This window comes from Saimiri boliviensis, chromosome 3, assembly GCF_048565385.1.
Source record: "Saimiri boliviensis isolate mSaiBol1 chromosome 3, mSaiBol1.pri, whole genome shotgun sequence".
Classification (NCBI taxonomy): domain Eukaryota; kingdom Metazoa; phylum Chordata; class Mammalia; order Primates; family Cebidae; genus Saimiri; species Saimiri boliviensis.
In genome coordinates, this window is record NC_133451.1 from 118,904,177 (window position 1) to 118,923,659 (window position 19,483).

At 36.3% G+C, this 19,483-nt stretch overlaps 1 long non-coding RNA gene across 1 annotated transcript in view; it reads right to left on the reverse strand.

The window, feature by feature from the left end:
- Positions 1-1,107: 1,107 nt before the first annotated feature.
- Positions 1,108-19,483, reverse strand: part of LOC141583925 (uncharacterized) — a 60,251-nt gene continuing 41,875 nt past the window's right edge. Inside the window, exons 3-4 of the long non-coding RNA XR_012516760.1 lie at positions 13,188-13,255; positions 1,108-1,212 (exon numbers count right to left, since the gene is read on the reverse strand). This is a non-coding gene — a long non-coding RNA (uncharacterized LOC141583925). The remainder of the gene's footprint in view (positions 1,213-13,187; positions 13,256-19,483) is intronic.

Consider the following 19,483-nt stretch of genomic DNA (forward strand, 5'->3'; position numbering starts at 1 on the left):
ACTGTGGACTTTTGAGTTAATACTGAAATGAGTTGAGACTTTGGGTGGACTGTTAAGAAGGCATGATTGGTTTTGAAATAAGAGGACATGAGATTTGGGAGGGTTCAGGGGCAGAATGATATAGTTTGGCTGTGTTCCAACACACGTCTCATCTTGAATGGTAGCACCCATAATGCTCACATGTCAGAAGGGCCACCTGGTGGGAGGTAATTGAACCATGGGGGCAGGTATTTCCCATGCTGTTCTCATGATAGTGAATGAGTCTTACACGACCTGATGGCTTTATAAAGGGCGGTTCCCCTGCACAAGCTCTCTCGCTTGCTGCCATGTAAGACATACCTTCACTTCTCCTTTGCCTTCCCTCATGATTGTGAGGCCTCCTCAGCCATGTGGAACTGTACATGCATTAAACCTCTTTCCTGTATAAATTACCTAGTGTTGGGTATGTCTTTTTTAGCAGCATGAGAACAGACAAATACAGTGTGTTCCAGAGCTTAGTGTGTCCCGCCAATGCCTGCACATTCCTTTGGATCCACCTGTGCCTGCAGTGAGTCCTGTTCCTTTTTTCATATTTGTACTGAAACTACCCTTTACAAGTATTTTCAAATTATCTGAAAAACAGTACTTGATTTCCCCCAGTGTTAGAGATGCAGGAAGCCATCAAAGTATAATTGGAATCAAGCCGTCACTCTATGAATTTTTAGGCAAATTCAGGCCAAAAACAAGTAAACACTCATTTAATAAGCCAGATATTTCTGGTGCCTAAAATCCTCTTTGAGAATAAAAGGAATCTTTAGAACACCGAATGGCCTCCCACACTCTTCAAGGCACTTAACCTTACTCTCGAGGAATAATGGAGACATCCAGGTAATCTTAATTAATTACTACTGACAGAATGGGAAAGAAGTGTGTCTAAGGGACTTATCAGTATCATCAACAGAATAACATTTAGAAAAGTGTAGGAAATTGTGCTTCATAGTGCCCTGGGGAAAAAAGCAATAACAATATGACACAGTGTCTGCCTTCAAGGAAATTATTACCTATGTGAAGATAAGATAAACACCTGTAAAGGTAAATAGCAAAATGGGTTGTATAAGTTACCTGCAAAATGAGAGGTACAAAGAAGCAATCCAGGAAATCAGAGCAGTGTATCACCCCAGCATTGGAGTCTTCTAGTCTTCTAGTCCAGTAATTTGCTGATGCTTGAGCTCACTTTAAACATAAGCATTTACATTTATTATTATTATTGCAGGCATTTTTCACAGCATTATGGAAATACATATTGAAAATATGTGTTCATTGTTTCACAAAACATTTTTATGAGGTGAAATTGTTTACAAAGCAGGGAATTAAAACTCAAAATTATTCAAAAGTGAATAATTTGCCCAAAGTCCCATAGTTAGTAAATGACAGACCAGTGGTTCAAACTCAGGTCTTCCCTACTTAGGGTCTGTGCCCTTCATCAGGACAAGACCGTCATGATGGCTTCCAGAGTCATGGAGGCCCAGGCCACTCCCAGTGGCTCATTTCATCATTGGGAGACAAAGAGAATAGTAAGAGTTTCATAGGCATGAATGTTCCAGAAAGAAGAAAGTAAAAAAGTTAAAATTTTAAAAAACACTAATATTTTAAAAGGCAAATTCCAAACCATGCATGTAATCTGTAGAGCAGATTTGTACTCCTCTGAAGGAACTCAAGTTTGAACTATCAAGATCGGTCCTGAATAGCTAGGACTCTGGTTTGAAAATAGTCTAATTTTTCAAGATCTTTGCTTCTGTGAAATTTTAAAAGATGACTGAACTATTAAGAAACCTATGAAAGTGAATTTAACATAATCCGCAGAATGACAAATGTACACTTAGAGGATTTAAATTTAGGAATTATGGGCAAGTGATGCAATGATTACTATTGGCTATCTGAGATAAATTCTTTAGTTTTGGAATTTATTTTGTACCCAACAACTTTTGCTAAATCTATAGTTCTTTGAGTTTTATCTTTTCTCTTGTTCACTGGTTTATTTAATTTCAAAGACAATTACACACACCAAAGTAATGATCCTACAGATGTATAAGTGTATCCAGAGATGAATAAATTATGGACATTTGGGTAATTAGCAAATGGAAAGGGAGCAGCTGGATGCTTAACACAGATGGGTTTATTGCTTAAAATAAACTTCATTTTGCCTTTTTTAAATATTAAGCAATTTTGGCCCCTTTTGTTGCTTTGTAAACAATCAACCAAACAGCATAATTCTTGATGGATTGCTCTTTGATTGCCATTGCTAAATCTAATTCTAATGATTTATTTTTTTTTCTTTCTCTGTGGCCTATATGTGTGGGCTGTGTCCCTATCTGTGAGGCTTAAAACCTGAGAAAAACATGCTTCGTATTCTCATGAGCAAAATATTCATATGTGATCTGGATTGTAGCTTGATACCAGACTTCTACAAATGAGAATGAAAGGAAAATTTGTCTAATACAATCTTACTCTCTCAGGTTTATTTCTTTATGAGAAATAACAGATCAGTGTGATTGTATAAAATCACTGGAAATGGGGTGGTCCAGTGTTTTAAGAGTACTTGTGTAAAAATAAAAGATAGAATTATTGATTAAAATATCCTTATAAAATAGTCATGTCACTTCACTGCACCAAATGGCAATGGGTCTCCCCCTTCTATAAAAGAAAACACAAAAATTACTTGACATTGCATTAAATGTCTTGCATAATCTGACCACAGTCACACTGACGGGCTAGATAATGGGGACCCGAAGTGATACAATACATAAAAAGATTGTTGTACAGCTCATTGGATCTGGGTTAAACTGTGACCCAGCACGTGCTAGTTTAGCAGCTTCAAACAAGTGAATTAAACTATCTAAATCTTGTTTTCCTCACTGAGTGGGGATAGTAATTCTACCTTTCCTACGCGGCCATAAGACTAGACGAGATGATAGACTCAAGTGCTCATCACCGTGCTTGGCTTTATGCTCAGTGCATGATCTACTTACCCTTTGTTTCTGTACTGTTGTTGTTGTAACTTTTATTATCCGACCTCTCATGTATTTGCGCCTGAAGTTCTATCTGTCTAGAGTGCTCTTTTGTCATCTGAATGATCAAATTCTATAAATCCTTCAGGGCTCAGCTCATCAGCCATCTCTCCCATTACATTTTGCCAGTCTTCCCTCGCTGAAAGATAGTTCTTTTTCTACAGAAGCACTACAATTCTTATTGTCAGCGACAGTCATTTGTATTTAATTCTTACAGGCTTCTTTGGGTATTTATGTTTTCATATTCTTCTTAATGAGACAGCAAACTCCTTAAAAGCAGGAACTGAGGCATTGTTACATATCTAGTTGTTTCTTACAGAATTGCAAGCAATGAATATTTGTTGTTTTATTATTCTTCATCCTTCATGGTTGGGAATTATAGGTTGTTTTAATCAACACTCAACAAATCCAGAATGCCTCATCATTAGATGAAATGGCCAGAGTTAAACAGCAACCTAATCAGATAGCTCATATTTATTATACATTACTGCTAATGTTTTCACGTCCCAGGTACTGGTTCTAAGTACTTCATAAGCTTTATTTTTCTTAATCCTCACACTGATTCTATGAAGTCTATATTATTTTAATTATTTTAGATCAGAAGATAGTAAGGCACAGAAGGTTCAAAAAATTCATTCCAAGGTTATATACTCAGCTTGAGATTGAGCCAGGATTTAAACCCAGGCAGACTAACTCCAGACAGAGACCATGCTCTTAACCTCTATTCAATTCCATCTATCCAGTAATATATTCAGTCATCTTCTTAGCTTTTTTTCAACTGGGTAAAAACCAGAAAGCTGAGAAATAACTAAGGCAGATGTCGTTGTTCATTCTTCTGGAGTGCAAGAAATGTCTCCCTATTTCTATAATGAATAATCAAGTCTACAGATAACAAGACAAAGTATTTTAAAATAAGACTGCCTTGGCAAAAATCTGGGTACATGACGAAAATAAAAATAGGTAACACATTTTATCAGGTATTAGGTATCAGGTATTAGGCTGTTAAAGTGAATTTTCATTATTTGGTTATTACTGCTGAGAAAGAGAAAAACAGCCTCTGGCAGGTAGGAGCTAGCCTGGCATTATGGGCTGGGCCTTAATGTTCTCCTGTGCACATAAACTATTTCACAGAGCATCAGCGTCAGCATCAGCTAGGACCACTCTGTGGCAAGTATGGATCCAGGCAAAAGCATCTCCACTCCAGAGGCGTGTCTGGACCCACACAGAAAGCAAGAACATTTTCCAAACCACAAAACTCACCAGACATCCTTTTATGCTGGCTAAAGTGAGAAGCTGCTGCTGCTTTACCAATTATAGCTTTAGCCTTCTCTTCCTCCTGTCTTCTAGATGAGAATTATTAAGATACTGAATCACAAAAATACCACCGCTTCTGAAAAGCATCCCATCCAGAACAAAGCTTTCCTTCTTTGAGCCTTTTCCAACATCACTTAACATAAACCCCATCTCTACCAGTTCTTTGTAATATTCTCTTACTGATGTGGCCCACAGATCCCCATACGTGAGTTCCCCCTCACTGGAACATGTCAATAAACCAACTCTCCAACTACAAGTTTCCTGGTGTTGTGAAGCTGGAGAGCATTAACACTATTATTATCTTTTTTCATAGATGAAGGAAGACTAAGGTCCAAAACTATTGTTCAATTCTATATTTAAACCCAGTTTGTCTCTATTGTTGTTGTTATTTTTGTTTATGTTTGTTTTTATTCTGTAGGCTCTGGAAACTGCTTTCTTAACCACTATGTTATATGGCTCCTTTATGGTTACTGCAAATACAGATAAATAATAACACTGGAGAGGAAGCAACCATCTACTGCATTACTATCACATGCAACCTACTTGATATGTATTTCTGATTTAAATCTCACAGCCCTTTCAAGCAACAATCCTTCTTTTACAGAAGCTCATTTCAGCTATTAAAGAAGTCCATATTTACAAATATGAAGTAATTTCCCTTTAAAACGGAAGTCTCATGACTAGCAAGTTTCACATTTAAACCTCACTCTCTCAGGTAACATAATCGCGTCCTTACATCACATTGGAACAGTCACTGTCAGGAAAGGCATTCAGAGAAGCTGCAAACCACAAGAACAGATTTGGGAAATTGTCTTTTGTGTGGAATATTTGTATATGTAGAGAAAATCTACAGCAAGTAAGTAGCAGATACAAAAAGGCTTTTTCTAAGCTCACCCTTGTCCAAATGTAGGAAAGATAATTCACAAGAGAGACCAAAAGTCTAATATTCTTAAGAGTATGACAAACACTGTTACCACAGGCCCCCATCTATTCTTTTTTGTTGTTGTTGTTGAAAGATTGCATTTTGCTATGTTGCCCAGGCTTTTCTGAAACTCTGGGCCTCCAGTGATCCTCCCACCTCAGCCTCCTGAGTACCTGAGACTATAGGCTTGCATCTGTCCTTTTTGAGAGCAAGGCTTCATTTGCATAACAAGATCAGCTCTGATTGACATGCTTTCCTCCCTTCGTTCTCCCATAGCCTGTAAGGCTACATCCCCAGACCTCACAGAAACTTTGCCCTAGGCCATTGATCTTTGGGCTCATTCATTCCCACTGAAAATTATTTACTTCTACATTCCCCATCTCTGTCTCCCCAGTGAAAAGGGCATTTAAGCCAGACAAGAACACAATTAAAAAAACAAAACAAAACAAAAAAAACCACATAAACCAATATCATTGATGAACTTAGATGTAAAAATCCTCAACCAGTCAACTGAACTCAACAACACATTAAAAAGATCATTCACCATTATTAAGTGGCATTCAGTCTAGGAATGCAAGGGTGGTTCAACATATGCAAATCAGAAGCAAAAACCGTATGATTATTTCGATAGAAATAACATTCAATAAAAACATTCAATAAAATTCAACATTTCTTTATGATAAAAACCCTCAATAATTTGGGTATGGAAGAAACATATCCCAAAACGCTAAAGACCATATCTGACAAACGCACAGCTAACATCATACTGAATGGGAAAAATTTGAAGACCTTTCCCCAAAGATCTGGAACAAAACAAGGATGTCCACTTTCATAATTTTTATTCAACATAATAAAAGTATACAAGTCTGAGCTATGGCAATTAAGCAAGAAAAAGAAATGACGGGCATCCAAATTGGAAAGGAAGAAGTCAAATTAGACTTGTTTGCAGATGGCGTAATGTTATACTTAGAAAAACCTAAAAACTCCAGCAGTTAAAACTGATAAAATCAGTTAGACCTGATAAATGTAATCAGTAAAGTTACAGAATAAAAAATCAGCATACAAATATTAGTAACTTTTTTTTTCAAAGGCAGAGTTTCACTATGGTCACCCAGGCTGGAGTGCAATGGTGTGATCTCAGCTCACTGTAACCTCCGCCCACTGGGCTCAGCAATTAACCTGCCTCAACCTCCTGAGTAGCTGGGACTACAGGCACATGCCACTGCATCCAGCTAATTTTTGTATTTTTTTTGTAGAGACAGGGTTTTGTCATGTTGCCTGGGCTGTTTTCAATCTCCTGAGCTCAGGTGGTCTGCTGGCTTCAGCCTCACAAAGTGCTGGGACTACAGGAGTGAGCCACTGCACCTGGACAAATATCAGTAACATTTTTATATGCCAATAGCAAGCAATCTGAAAAAGAAAACAAGAATGCAATCTCATTTACAACAGCTGCGAAGAATATAAAACACCTAGGAATTAATTTAACTAAAAAAGTGAAAGATCTACACAAGGAAAACTATAAAATACTGATTTTAAAAAAACGGAAGAAAACACGAAAATATGGAAGGATATACAGTGCTCTTGAATTGAAAGAAGTAGTATTGTTAAAATGAACATACTCAAAGCAATTTACAGATTCAGTGCCATCTCTATCAAAATATCAATAACAGTCTTCACAGAAATAGGAAAAAAAAATCCAAAAATGTATATGGAACTGAAAACACACCAAGTAGACATAGCAATACTGAGAAAAGGAACAAAACTGAGGGTATCACATTCCCTCATTCTATACTATTAGAAAAGTATAATGTTATACTTTTCTAAGTATAACATTACACATCTGACTCCAAAATATACTGCAAAGCTATAGTAACTAAATCAACATGGTACTGGCCTAAAAACTCATTCATGCACCAATGAAACAGAATAGAGAGCCCAGATATCAACTCACACATTTACAACCAATTCATTTTTTACAAAGGCACCAAATACATGCAATGGGGAAAACATCATCTTTTTAAAAATGTAGTAGGAAAACTGAGTAACCATATACGGATTCATGAAACTAGATCCCTGACTCTCACAATATATAACAGCCAAATCAAAAAGGATTAAATACTTAAATCTAAGGCTTTAAACTATAAAACTACTAGAAGAAAATATTGGGGAAATGCTCCAGGACATTGATCAGGGCAAATATTTTTTGTGTAAGACCTCAAAATCACAGGCAACCCAAGCACAAATAGAGAAACAGAATTATATCAAGCTCAAAAGTTTCTGCACAGCAAAGGACACAATCAACAAAGTGAAGAGACAATCTAAAAAATGATTTTAAAAATTTGCAAAATATCCATGTGACAACATTAATAACTAGAATATGTAAGGAAATAAAACAACTCAACAGCAAAAAACACAAATAATCCAACTTAAATATGGGCAAAACATCTGATCACATAGTTTTCAAAAGAAAACAGACAGATGGCCAACAGGTATACAAAAAAAATGTTCAGCATCACTAATCATCAGAGAAATGTGATGTAAAACTACAATGAGACATACTCTGACCCCAGTCAAAATGACTTTTGTCAAAAAGACAGGCAATAACAGATATTGGTAAAGATATAGAGAAAGGGGAATCCTCGTATATTGCTGGTGGGAATATCAGCTAGTACAGCCACTACAGACAATAGTATGGAGGTTCTTCATTAAAAACCTAAAAATAGAGCTACCAGATGATCCAGCAATTGTGCTGCTAGGTATTTATCCAAAAGAAAACAAATAAGCATACTGATGAGATCTGTATGCCCATCTTGATTACAACACTATTCACCATAGAAAATCAACCTATGTGTCTATCAATAGATGAATCGATAACAAAAATATAGTACCTATACATAATTAAATACTATTCAGTCATAAAAGAGAATTCCATCATTTGCAGCAACATGGATGAAACTGGACATCATTATGTCAAATGAAATAAGCCAGGCACAGAAAGACAAATATGTTCTCATGTGTCTGTGGGCATTCAAAAGGTGAATCTCATGAAGATAAAGGGTAGTTACCAGGGGCCAGGAGGGGTAAGGGGAAGGGAAGTATAAAGACAGGTTGATAAATGGGTGTGAATATACATTCTGATAGAAGAAATAAGACCCAGTATTTGATAGAGGAGTAGCATGACTATAGTTTACAATAATCTAATGTATATTTTAAAATGGAAGAAAATAATTTGAATATTTCTAAAATAAAGACAAATATTTAAGGTGATGGATATTTCAATTATACTGACCTGATCTTTACAAATTATATCAATGTATTAAATTATCATGTGTCTTGAAAATATGTACATCTATTATGTATCAATACAAAAAATTAAAAAATTCTTCTGTTTTTTAATGGACAATGGCCTAAACACTTGGAATACTGGATTGAGAAAGGCTTCTGAATTTACTTCACAGGAGGAAATATATAATAAACAAATAAACAGCAAAATGAAAACCTAGAAACCACATGATAAACAGTTTAAGGAAAATAAAACTGAGTCTTATGAGAGTTTCTGGTGGAGAGTCATTGAGAGGGGTGTTATTTTAGGTTGAGTGATGAGAAAGGCCCTCAAAGATCACATCGCGCTGACATAGAATTGTCCTAAATAAGTGTGAGCCAAGGCAAATTCTAGAGAAAGAGATTTCCAGGCAGAGAAAATAGCTAGCGGAATGGTCCAGAAGAGGTGGGGAGGAAACTCAGTATATTTAAGAAAAGGAGGTCAACTGAGCTCCAGCACAGAGAACGGGAGAGGGCAAGAGGAGATGAATTTAAAAAGGCAAGAAAACCCAACTATGCAGTGGGCTGTAGGCTGTATGATGCATTTTAGATGTAAATCCATGGAGGAGTTTCCAGGCTGTGATAAGAACTTATTTGTATTTTTGACAGAATTTGGACAGGAGCAGTCACATCAGGGAGACTGGAGGCTGGAGCACTGCGTCATAGAGGAAAGACAGTGATGACAAGAACTCAGGGGGAGCAGTGGAACTGTGGAGTCCTGGGTAGCTTGGGACCTGTTCTCTGGGTGAAGTTGACAGGCCAGCTGATGACCTACACCAACGGCATTCATTCCTCATGCGTCCCCCAGGAATTTGTAGTGTGTGTCATTTGGTAAAAGCAACGCTACTTTCAAACATTTTCAGATCTGGACAACACAACTGTGTACATACAGCCAAGCAACAAATCACACTCAATGAATATTTCAGAGAGCAGCAAAGTTATCAATTAAAATGTGGGTAAACGAAAATTGCTGTGATCACAGCTCTGTCTACATGGTTCTTTGGTAAAAAATTAGAATTTTGGGGATTAGTCTGGGGATAAATATTATTTACTCTGAAGATAAATATTATTTAAAAAGCATTTTGGTTAAATAGTCATTAGTAAATTTTGCTCTGCAGAAAAATAATATATATTGACAATAAATTTTGGAAAATTCTTTAATAACCAGTGTGAAACTCTATAAAGAAGCATTCTCAAAATATAAATACAAGAGAAAGGTTTAGTTTGGTTTTGTTTTTAGGCAGCTATGTCAAAAAATAGTAAAAATGTCAAAATGATCTGGTTTTATTTTATTAAAAATTACAAAGAAAAAATATTTCCTTTTTTGCTGTTGAGTTTATCTATTTATAAACAATGAAAGTAGCAAGAGAGTCTTTTGATAGCACGTTATCCCCAATTTAAAATATATTTAAAGACATCCAATAATCATCATCATTTAGAAGGAATCCATCAAAAACTTCCTATTAATATTCATTTTATTAGCTCAGCTGAATAGAAATTATCATGCTTACACTTAAGAAAGTTTATTATGGGTTCATTTTCTTTTTTACAAGAAAGGCGAAACAAAAATAATACCCAAACACACAGTGTTGCTGGAGTAAAAACCAAGAAAATTCGTCTATGAAGGCTACCCTGGGATAATCCATTCTAGAGCAGACAATAAATGCTGGCTGCAATTGACTAGGTATAAATTCCTGGGGGAAAGTCATTACAAGGACACCACAGCACGTTTGGCCAATTGCTTGGGGTTCCACACACTCACATCAAGAACACATTTCCAACCCATATTCTGATTGGTTAAATGTGGTTTAGACGTATTTAGCCTTTCAGCTTTCAGAGAAATGGTCAAATTATTTCTTTTCAAAAGTTCCCAGGCCAAGTCATAATAATGTATTGATCTCATAGAAGTATTCCTGCAATAATCACTTTGAGTTTCTTCTTTCTGCCTCCACTGCTCTTTCACTGAGCAATTGCCCTTTTGTGTGTTCTCACAGAAGAATAACAAAGAATTACACTCATGCCTTTAAACAGAGGCTTGCTTTTTACTTGAGTATTATTATTCCATCCTTGGAAATCCTGGAAAACTTCTTACTATTTTGGGTACTTGGTCCAGAGTCTGTATGTTTACAGCATGGATGCTGACTGGAGGCAATCGGAAGGTGACAGGCCAATGTATGAAGGAAGTAGGGCTAAACGTAAAAATTTTACATTTAGTAGTGCTCTTTCTGCAGGCAAGGAGAGACTGATTGATTCATCAAGTGCAACTTGCCTGGGTGGAACATGGGATTTTATTTTATTTTATTTCATTTATTTTTTGAGAAGGAGTCTCGCTGTGTTGCCCAGGCTAGAGTGCAATGGCGTGATCTTGGCTCACTGCAACCTCCGCCTCCCAGGTTCAAGCAATTCTCCTGCCTCTGCCTCTTGAGTAGCTGGGATTATAGGCAGCCACCATCATGCCTGGCTAATTTTTGTTTTTTTGTAAAGATGGGGTTTCACTATGTTGGCCAGGCTGGTCTTGAACTCCTGACCTCTAGTGATCCATCCGCCTCAGCCTCCCAAACTGCTGGGTTTACAGGCATGAGCCACCGTGCCCAGCCAAGCATGGGATTTTACATTAGCATTGTAAGAAATTGTACCTTTTTTCCTTAGTATTCAATTGATACTCAAATTTCTAATGAGCTATAGGCACCAGCACTGAGATCGGAGCCCAGTGTTACTTGTACGTGAGGATATCAGTGCCTGAATGTGCTAGTGCTGCTGACACCACATCAAATAGTAACCAAGAGCCTGCAATGTAACCTGTTAAGAACAATTGGCAAATGGGAAGAGAGTACCACGGAATCTTCTGGAAGTTTCCCTTCACTGATGGGTGCTAAAGACATAGGCCATGGGGCTTTTTAGATGACATCGCCATAATCACTTTCAAAAATAATTAAAGGACAGACTTCACCTTACTAATTTCCTGCGGCATCAAAGAAAGACTTTGAGAGTCTTTCCATTACAATTATTTCTCAACTTCAGAAAATGTTCTCTTTCAGCATTACTGTGGGTTAAGACAGAAGAGTCCTCATTTCCTGACCCCAGAGATCCCGGATGAACTATATTTGTTTATTTACTAAAATGTCCTTTTTGCTTAGAAATAAACACAAATTGCTAACATGTATTCCTTGCACTATCTTCTAACAATTTATTCTAGATTTACTAATTCTCATGATGTTCTGCTAGAGGAATATTAAAAGGCAATATACTTTTGTAGAAATGTGAGTCAAATCAAGTGAATTTTATCATTGTCAGATTCAGCATCTATTAGTCTTCCTTCACAAGATTCAGAGACTTCTCTTTCTGTTCAGTTTGGTAATAAGAGAAGTTATAATAAATTTGCTTTTAAAAATTGTGCAAAATTATTTTATTCTACTTTCTGCTATGAAATAATTCTGTCTGTTTGCTTGATACAGTGTCTCATTCTGTCACCTAGGTTGGAGTGCATGGTGTGATCGCAGCTCACCGCAACCTCCACCCACCTCCTGGGCTCAAGTGATTCTCCTACCTCAGCCTCCCAAGTAGCTGGGCTATTGGTGTGCACTATCCACACCTGGCTAATTTCTGTATTTTTTTTTTTAGATACAGACTTTCACCATATTGCACAAGCTGTTCTCAATTTCTTGGGCTCAAGCGATCCACCTCCCAAAATTGGGATTATAGGAATGAGCCACCATGCTCAGCCTAAGTCTTCTTTCAATATGTGTGACTTTGGAGGAAAGGGAATCAGATGGGTTAAAGTAGGTGAAGTTTATCATCAGCTGTTATCCTTGAGAAATATTTAAGCTTCCCTTAACGTTGTGTCTTAAATGACATACAATAATCCGTCAAGAAATTCACCAATGAGGACCATAATGGGTTTTTAGTTTAATTTTAGTTTAGTTAGCAAAGAGAAACATCTGCTACAGGAAAAGCTTAATTGATTTTTATCTGATGTCACAAATCTGCTATGAGGCACCATCATCAGAAGTCAAGTGCTGATAACACACTGTGCTGACTCCATTTCATCAAAAGCATCAATCCTGCCACCTAAGAGGAGGAGATATGCTCAGTAAGTGTATCTGTGCCTACCTACCCATGTTCAACAAGGTATTCCAGAAGAACTTAAAAGCGATTTACTCTGGATTATAATAGATCCTCTTGTCATTCTGTAACTGCTGAAGCCAGGGGAGACTCTGGGCTTAATTATGAAAAACTGCAAAGTTACCAGCAGTGCTACCTGGCTGCAGGCTGTTCCTTGCAGAGAAAAATTTTAGCTATTTAAGTTCCATGAAAGTAAATTTGGGAGTTGATTTTTTTTTTTTTTTTTTTTTTTTTTTTTGAGATGGAGTCTCACTCCGTCACCCAGGCTGGAGTGTAGTGGGGTTATCTCGGCTCACTGCAACCTCCGCCTCCCTGGTTCAAGCACTTCCCCTGCCTCAACCTCCTGAGTAGCTGGAATTACAGGCACACACCAGCACGCCCGGCTATTTTTTTTTTTTTTTCGTATTTTTAGTAGAGACTGGGTTTCGCCACGTTGGCCAGGCTAGTCTCAAACTGCTTACCTCAGGCAATCCACTCTCCTTGGCCTCCCGAAGTGCTGGAATTACAGGTGTGAGCCGCTGCACCCGGCCTAAAAAAATTTAATAAGTATTTAAACATCAGCACATCTTCAGTTTCTCTAGACCTAGTGAAAACAGAAGATGGAGTATTTGGCAGCCATGAAACTTTTCTCCCACAGCACATGTGCACTTTAGGAGATCAGTAGTAACTGGCTTATAAAACACAGAGCTCTGGAAATCCTGTGCCTCAGCAGACTATCTAATGGGGAAGACACGTCCTAATTCCTGTTTTTCAGACAATAAAAACCATGATGCAATCAAGAGCAAGTCTATCCTGAGGACAGAACGTAGCCCTAAAATAAATAAGTAAATAAGTAAATTAAAACAAAAAATAGCCCTCAACAAATAAAACACTTTTCTTTAAACTTGTAATTTGGGAAATTATCTTAACGTTAATCATTGCTTAATAATTTTTAAGACTTAGCATCTGCAAAAATGTAATTTTATTTTAAGATGGTGATTTCTTGGTACTTTAAAATTAACTAATTAAATATTTAATTGTTATTTGGATACCCACATATTCCATAGAAAATATCCGTTTATTTGTTAAATGTCTCATACTGAAAATCTGGTTAGCACATTCTTTTGAGTTTTATTTTTTTAAAGCAGTATTTGCAAAAGAAATAACTTCTCAAAAAAAGTTAGTACTGTTTCTGAACAGTTCATAAAGCATCTAATAGAAGATCTTAGAGGTGATATTTGTACTAGAAGAGTCGTTGCACTATGACGGTGCTCATTACCTTGCTCAATGAATAAGAGAAATAAATAACATCTTATGGATATTATAGAAATCTTTATTTCACATTCTCTCCTTGTCCTAGATAAACACACATACACACTAGCAATGTAAAATTCAAATATATGTTGATAGAAACACGTTAAATCAAACAGCAGAATCCCAACACAGTTTTGCTGGATTGGTCACGTCTGGCATACAGAAAATGTTTAAATCTTCCAAATTATTCTGGTATCATATCTATGATCCCAGTGTTCAATTGGGCTTCTATAAATATGTCAGTAAACATTCATTGGCTACCAACTATGTGCCGTTTTTTGTGCTAAGATTTGTGAAGGATGAGAAAATAATCTGAAGAGGCATATTAAACTTTGTAAACATTTTCTAACAATTTCTAAAGCATGATCAGAGCTGTCCATCATCATATAAAGAGATTAATTTAAAAAACTCATCCCGTACAATATGCTGCACCATGTCAAGGTCAGAAAAATTAACAATGAAACTGATTTTGCAAAATTCCACCGTGCATTCTATGGTCATCTCTTCAAGGTCTGCGATTATTGACGCACTGGAAGAATGAACATGATATTCTGTTTCATGACTCAGATATTCTGGACACATCTCAGTCGCAAAAATACTATATCCATACTTTTTTTTTCTTTTTTTTTTTTGAGACAGAGTCTCTCTGTGGCATCCAGGCTGGAGTGCAGCAGCTCGACCTTGGCTCACTGCAACCTCTACCTCTTGGGTTCAAGCAATTCTCTGCCTCAGCCTCCTGAGTAGCTGGCATTACAGGCAATGACCACCACACTAAGCTAGTTTTTGTATTTTTAGTAGAGACAGAGTTTCACCATCTTGACCAGGCTGGTCTTGAACTCCTGACCTTGTGATCCACCCTCCTCGGCCTCCCAAAGTTCTGGGATTACAGGTGTGAGCCACTGAGACCGGCCCACCAATACACTTTTAAAAAAATAAACTCTACTGAGGATTTGTGATTTTTTATACCATCAAGAGCAAATTTTAATATGTTTGTTTCAATAAGGATTGCATGAACTTTGTGGTTTTAAAATTAAGCTTTTATAGACCTGCTTATTAAGATAAGCCTATCTGTCCAAGATTAAACATAATATTTCCAGCAGAATTTTTGCTCCATCTCAATAATGAGTTAAACTCAGAATTATAGCAACTTTTTGATGCATTTCTGATCTTAATGAATGCAAGTAGATATCTCTAAAATATATTTGAAATGGGTTAGGAACCTTTCATTATTGAATGGCTAGGCAGAAAAGGAGGACTATTTTCATTACACACCATTTCCTCTCTAACACAATGGTAAAATATAAACTTTACCAGGTTGATTTTTGTTATGTGGAAAACCAGTGTTTCTGCAAGATAAAAACAAGGAACTAATTGTTTATATTAGAGCCTTAAGACTGGAGCTATTTTATATGCAAATTTACTAGAGCAATTTCTTTTACATGTGTATTAAGTCAAATGAATCAAATTGTCTGAGTGGGTGAAACTAAGATGATAGACCATTTCATTCTATTTGAAAATAATTTGCAATTCAGCATTTTATACAAATCTAATTGAAATATAATCATGCCTCTGTAAAACAGTGATAAACTTAATAAATGAGAACAGTTATTATGTACCAATAAAATATCAAAACTAACCAAATTATAGAATCGTTATCAGGATGACTGTGTAGAAACTAGCTCTAAAGCTGAGTCAAAATAATTATTTCAGCTGGAAGAAGGGCCATCTAGTAGAACAAACTACATTTCCTGACTGCAGATTTGTTTCTTTACAAAATAACAATGGTAGATTCTATTAAGTTGGACAGTGTGTTTAGAGTTCAGAAGGCTCATGATGATTACCTGAGCCAGTGCCTGCCTCAATTCTCAGGCCTAGGAGCAGGACTAACTAGTTTATGGCCTGTGACAAAAAGGCCTATGGCCATTTAGGAAGTGAGGTATTCTGTTATCATTGCAGTAAAAGAGGTAAAACAATGTTTTTGGATGATAAAGTCACAAGTCATTGAAAACTGTGTGCCTAGCTACTTTCAGCTGTTGCTGTCTTCTTTCCTCCTTTGACCCTTTTTGGTCAGTGCTAATGGAAGTCTTTGCTTGAACAAGCCTGCAGTGCAGAAATGTTTTCCAGCAGTGACTGACAGAACCAAGGCCCTAGACAGTTGCATTGCAGGAGGAATGAGAAGGTGTCGCAAAATAGAAAGTTCTAATACCCTAGATAGCTTTTTGTGTCATCATTGTTTTCTATAAGTGCCTCCTAATATTCTTGGTTTTTTTGTTTCGTTTTGTTTTGACAATAATCTGTTTCTTTTTTTTTTTTTTTCAACTGAATCTAACCTAAATAGCTCTACAGCAAACCTTTGACTTGTTAACAAGATAACTAAATGCTGGAGCACAGTGAGTAGCTTTTCCTGGGTGTCCTATAGTTTGAAATGCTTGCCCTTTCAGTGAGCTTTGAAATATTTTTAAGTTGAACAGCCCTTGGTAATAGCTTTACAACAGGGTGCAAATACAAAAGCCAATTTATAAGAAATCGCTGTTCTCTTTCTATTCACTCATCTGAGTCCAGAATTCTAAAAGCAGACTGCTTACCATCCTACCTATAATGCAAACAAAGTGCCCTCCATGTTAACTGTAGAATTCTGCAGTTAAAGTCATGCGTACCGTGCACAAGGGTGTGCTGGTTACTTTATATATTTTGCATAAACAAGGTCCTAAAGTCCTATCCATCTTTCAGAACATGTCCAACTCAAATTTTGTAAGAACATTTGAGAAGAAACTACAGGCTGGAGTTTTTTCAAATCTTTTGTTTTGTTTTGTTTTTATTTATTTGGGACTTCAATTCTCCTGGGACAATTAATAAAAACATCAAAGCGTATACATTTAGAAATCAGTTTTAGAAATCCAAGTAAACATCAGTTAAATTATCACAGCATTACTGGCAAAACTCTCTAATGACAAAAGTTTTTTGTTTTGGGGTTTTGTTTTCTGTTTTTTTTTCTTTTCAGGCACATTAGTAATCTCTTGACTAGGAAAGGGAAACCCACAAAATAGGTACTTCTTAATTCTTGAGTGCAGCTGATTTTGTTTCTGACCTCCAAAGCAGATTCTAGCTCTATCTGGATGACTCCATGAGTGTCGGTCAATGAAAACGGCAGAAATCCTGTCACAGGAGAAAGCTAAGTAGGCAACCTCAGCAGACGTTAAAAAGACGACTGTCACGTCAATGCAAAGAAATAATTATAGGCCTCATACCAACGGCACATGGTCTCTGTGAGTCCACCTCTCCAGGATTCCGAGTCTGTGTGAAGGGCTGTTCACGCTTCAGGAGGAGCAGTGGTTTTAGTAGAACTGAAATCTCCGTGGTATCAGCAATATGAAAATGAATATCTTGCTTAAATAAGCATGTTGGAAAACACCTACACTTTCCAATGCAAAAACTACTGGAAAACATTAAACTGAGCTTTATGTCTTTATAATTTCTTTTCATAGCAATGCCCCAGTTAATGCGCCATTCCACTCTTTCTGATTTGTCCTTAGATAAATGTGTTCTTCAGCCATTTCCCTCGTGTGTCCTCCTTGCCCTCAGTAGAGAACAGCACATAGGATGTTTTGATAGACTTTGTTTACGGACAATACAAGCAAAGCAGCAAGCTGAGGAAAGCCATCATTGCTTTAATATTTTGTAAACAGTAAGACTTGCTTTTATCGTCATTATTTAAAAGAGCAAGTTATTCTTACAGTTCAGTTAGGCTAGGATTAGACCAAAACACCAAACAAAACAGTTGACATTGGAATCAAAACGCGGGCAAAAATCACAAATATGAAAAGAGGTATTTAAGAAATATTTTTAAAATAACTTGAAAAAACAGAAGAGTAACCTGAAGCAAGTGCTCTATTAAATACTTCCTCTGTATACATGTTTGAAGTATACAGCTGTAAACAGTATACTGCATGTAAACACACAGATGGCTTACTGAGTTAACTTTAAAATTGCTTTAGTGATCAATTTTGGATGCTAAAGGTAAATAAATAAATCAAAACATGACCTAAAACACAACTAATTGAACAGGAGAAACAAGTATACAGATGTATACTTCAAACATGGATTTGAAGTATACAGATAAACCCAGTAGAAAGAGAGAGCTTGGAGATGATGGGGAGAAATCTGATTATTAAGATGATGATAAGGTCCTAATGAGACAGGAAGGGAAAGATCGAGGGGTTTATCAGGCAGGCTGTTGGCTTAATTCTTGCTTCTGCAGCCATTCTCATCTTCTGGAAGGAGGCAAAGAGGTTGATTATAAATATTACAGTCCATAAACCAGAATCCACCTGAGAGCTGTCAGCTAATACCCCATTGGAACCTTAAAAACCCCAAAGTCCTAAAGATAGACATAAAACCTTTAGACTATATGAATATATCAGAAAAAAAATTTTCTTATACATTTTCTCCATGCGAGAAAAAAATTATGTTTGTGCTTTTAGCTTTGGTTTCACATCTCAAAACTTTTTGCTAACATGTGGAGTTTGTTTTAGTTATTAAAATTAAGTGTGTTTTCTTACATTAGCAGATGATAATGTAAAAAATAAATGTATAAAATTCAACAAATACTTTTTTATATAGAATATAGAAATTATGCTGTGTAACCATGTGAAATATTAACTGCTCCTTTAGCTATTCCTCTACTGGCTTGGGGTGACTTTTATTTTAAATGCTAATTTTTCAGAATCCTTTTGAAGGGTGTTATATATGTTATTTCATCACATGGTCCTGTGAGATTTGTACAGTGTCCATAGAATTGTGAAGTGGGTATAGGTTTTTTTAAGTATCACATATAATTAGGATTAAATATTCACATGATTATAGGCCTGTGCTTGCAGATATAAAGCCAGGCAGATTCCCAATGGATAATACTTCAAGAAATATTTGCATCCTTAACATTAAATCTGTCTTACTGAGTTAACTTTAAAATTCCTTTAGTGACCAATTTTGAATGCTAAAGGTAAATAAATAAATCAAAACATGGCCTAAAACATAACTAATTGAACAAAAGAAACAAGTATACAACACAAATTATTGATTTCATTTTCACATTTTAACTAGTTTTTCTTTAATTAATAAGTACAATGTATATACAATTTTGTCACTGTTTAATTATTCAAAGATTTTAAAACTGAATTTAATACTTCATGAACTAAAAATTATGAAATCTTTATCCCCAAATAGCTGGAAAACAAAACAAGGAAATTTGTCTTTTTTAATGACATAGTTCTGTATTGTCTTGGTGACTCTAAATTCTGTGCTTTGTTGAACTTTTATTTTTGTTTTTGTTTTTGAGACAAGTTTCACCCTTGTTGCCCAGACTGGAGTGCAATGGTGCTACCTCGGTTCACTGCAACCTCTGCCTCCTGGGTTAAGAGATTCTCTTGCCTCAACCTCCCAAGTAGCTGGCATTACAGGCATGTGG